Source organism: Puntigrus tetrazona, chromosome 1 (genome assembly GCF_018831695.1).
Source record: "Puntigrus tetrazona isolate hp1 chromosome 1, ASM1883169v1, whole genome shotgun sequence".
In the NCBI taxonomy this organism is placed as follows: Eukaryota; Metazoa; Chordata; class Actinopteri; order Cypriniformes; family Cyprinidae; genus Puntigrus; species Puntigrus tetrazona.
In genome coordinates, this window is record NC_056699.1 from 29,794,975 (window position 1) to 29,798,625 (window position 3,651).

Below are 3,651 nucleotides of genomic sequence, written 5' to 3' on the forward strand. Positions count from 1 at the left end.
TTCTCTAATAAACACAAGGCAGCACCAGCAGATAATTGATCGGTGTGTGTGTGTGTGTGTGTGTGTGTGTGTGTGTACAGAAGTATGCAGACACTGAGTTTTTGTGTGTTTGCCTTCATGCACCGCTACAGAGGATCTGAAATAAATCAATCAAGATGTGATTGAAGCGCAGACTTTTAGCTTAATTCTAAGAGGTTCAACAAAAATATGACATTTACTTTTTAAGAGTTACAGCCATTTAAAGCAAAGCACCTCCATCTTCAGGTCAGGCGTATTTGGACTCTTGACTAGAGAAGGTTTATGGACCTGGGTCTCATGTATAAATGTTGTGTATTGTAAATATGCTGTAAACATGTGCTAAGATGCTCTTGACTGTGTGTGCTCTCTCTTTCCTGGAGTGAGAGGAGCATTTTTATTGATATACACATTAACATGAGATATTCCACTCCACTGAAATGATATAAAGTCATTAAACCAAGTTAAACCAGAATTATATGAATAGACTACTATTGTAGCTGAATAATAGCTCTACAACAGAAATGCGCTGTGTTTGAAGTATATGGTAAGATTTGCATGTTTTCTTTCAGTGACCTGCAGAGTCAGTCAGACCACTGTATTTACAGTAAACTAACACAGACTTATCTGTTTCCACTCAAAGTATCTAGAAGATGTTCACCTTTTCAACCGCAGGTATTTGAATTGTTGAAATATTATTTGGCCGCTGGAAATTCTGGATGATTTTGGCAAAACAATGAATGACACAAATCTCATATTTCCTTAATGTGTTTTAGCTTTGGTTTTAAGCATGGTGTCACATTAGTGGGAATAAACATGGAAATGATATGCAGATTATTATTTATCTATATGGTGATTTCTGGGAGGAGTCAATGTTCTGTCCATGTGCTTGGTTTTATAAATCTGAGAACCTGTGTGCGCACACAGTCTAGTTTGTGTGTATGTACAGTTTGATGAAATCTACATTTTTGTTTTGTAAATGAGGCGTCCACTTCAAGGCAAATTAAGCAGGAGTTGATATGAGGTATCAGATAGGAAGGTGTTTGATTGGTGATATCTATATGAAGTCCAAGGAGATCTAGATGGAAGTGAAGGAGGCCATCACTAACTGAAGAAACAACATAAATCTATGAGAAACATAGCAAAAACCTTCGGTGTGGCCAGAAGAGACCGTAGAAGACAACTGAAGTGAATGATTGGATGATTCATATAGACTCTTTGGACCAATGATACCAAGATTAATGTGCACCAAACTGATACGAAGACAAAAAGAAAGAAAGGAAAAGCTCCTGATTGGAGGAACAGCACATGGAGTGTGTGTTAGGGCCTGGGCTTCTATGGCTGTTAATGACAGAAGCGATGTTTAAAGCTGAGACTAAAGCTTCACGATGCAGACAGAGAATGATCTTTTGAAGGCAAAGAAATGGCATATTCTTCAATGTCCGAATCAGTCACGTGATCTCCATCCAGAAGAGCATTTCAGTCACTGAAGATGAGACTCAGGACCTGGCAAAGCATCTCCAGAGATGAAGCTCAGAACGATGTCCACGGCCTTTCTGGTCCTTCAATCTGATTGGCCGATGAGAGTGTTGATATCAGAGTTCGACAGAGCTCAAATATCTTTGTGTAAATCTAACTGCAGTCTTTGTTCTCATTAATCTATTAATTGTTCCAGAGCAAATACGTTTGGAGAAATGTGTTGTGTATCAGAGCGCTGCCTTTGAACTTCTGACTGACCTGCAGAGCAACTTGACTGATGATTATTCAATAAATAATATTTGATATAATTCATAGGAGTATTTAGGAAGCTGTGTGTGTTTGTGATTGTAGTGACATTGTTCCACCATTAGATGAAGAAAGTCAGCAGTAAAGATTTTACATAAAAATATTTTCTACAAAAATATTAAAGAGCTTTTTTTTCAGCCAACAAATACACTGAGCATGACTGAAACCCCCTAACAGATGAAAGGATGTCAGGATCTCCTTACAGTAACAGTACTCTTCTCTTACTGTCATTACAAGTAGTGGGGAAATATAACGTCAAAGCGATGAGAAAAACATAGCTATTCCTATGATATAGGACCTGTCCTATAGAGTCCTTTCTTCATTGAATATCTGCACAATCACATATGTACAAGAAACAGTATAAGACACAATATTCAGTTTTAAAGAAAACCTCTCCAAACAACAGTGTTTTGTTTCTAAACGCAGCAAATGATTCGATCAGTTTTAAGAGTCATTTCTGAAGTGAATCAGCTTTTTAAATGAATTGAAAGTCTGGCGGGTGTTGTTTCATATTTAAGGAAGTAGCTTATTTCATTTTTGCAATATTTTAATAGTTCTACAGAATGCTATATTTAAACTTAACATTTATACAAAATACATCTACTGATTTTGTTGACTATTTAATATTACATTTTAACTTTGACTATAGCCTAGACATGTTGTATATTAATCATACTATTTAAGAACCTCAAAGCATGTCTGAATGTATTTTGTGTTAGTCTGGAAGGATTCGTGTGTAACCTCGTCCTCACCTGAAGATGCTTTAAATGGCTGTAACTCTTAAAAAGTAAATGTCTTGTTTTTGTTGAACCTCTTAGAATTAAGCTAAAAGTCTGCGCTTCAATCACATCTTGATTGATTTATTTCAGATCCTCTGTAGCGGTGCATGAAGGCAAACACACAAAAACCTGACTGTGTGTGTGTGTGTGTGTGCGTGTGGTTTGGTTTGTAAATACTTGTGGGGACTTAAACCTGAATACACACAGAATCACGGGGACTCGTGTGACGGTGGGGACCTAAACATGGGTAATGGGTACAAAAGCTTATAATTCATACAGAGTGAGTTTCTTTGAGAATGAAAGAATATAGTAGTTTCCTGTAAAGTATAGAAGAATAACACACACAGTCTGTACAGAATAAAACATTACACCCATAAAGAGTCCCTACTGTGACAGCTGACCAGACAGACCGTGTGTGTGTGTGTGTGTGTGTGTGTGTGTCTCGGTTGTGCTTCAGTGTCGATTAAAAATAATCTGTCGATTGCTTCAGCGGTTGCCATGGTGACAATGTCTCTACTTGCATTATGTTCCCATGGTGACACCAGTAAATGACAGATGAGATGTGTTGCATGTGTGTGAGACTCGCATGATCATCACACACACACACACACACACACACACACACTCAACAACAGCAGAAACAGATGAAGAGATGTAGCAGCGAGTTCCTCTGCAGAAGATTCTAGAGAACACACACACACACACACACACACACACACACACACACAGAGGAGAGCTGCGCCGTTAGGCATCTCTGTGGAAACAAACAACTCATTATGCATCTGAGTGCAGATTGATGGAGAAGCTCAGCNCTCACACACACACACACACACACACACACACACACACACACACACTCAGGTGAGGGAATTGGAGTGCGCTCAGAGCCGCCTGTAGGGAGACACACACAGTTAATGTAATCCATCAGTCTGATCTCTGTCTGTTTACTCTCTCCATCACAGACGCAACACATTACTCACACTCACCAGTGTCTGTAGCCCACAGGAACAAACACACACACACACACACACACACACACACTCACACACACACACACACACACACACACACA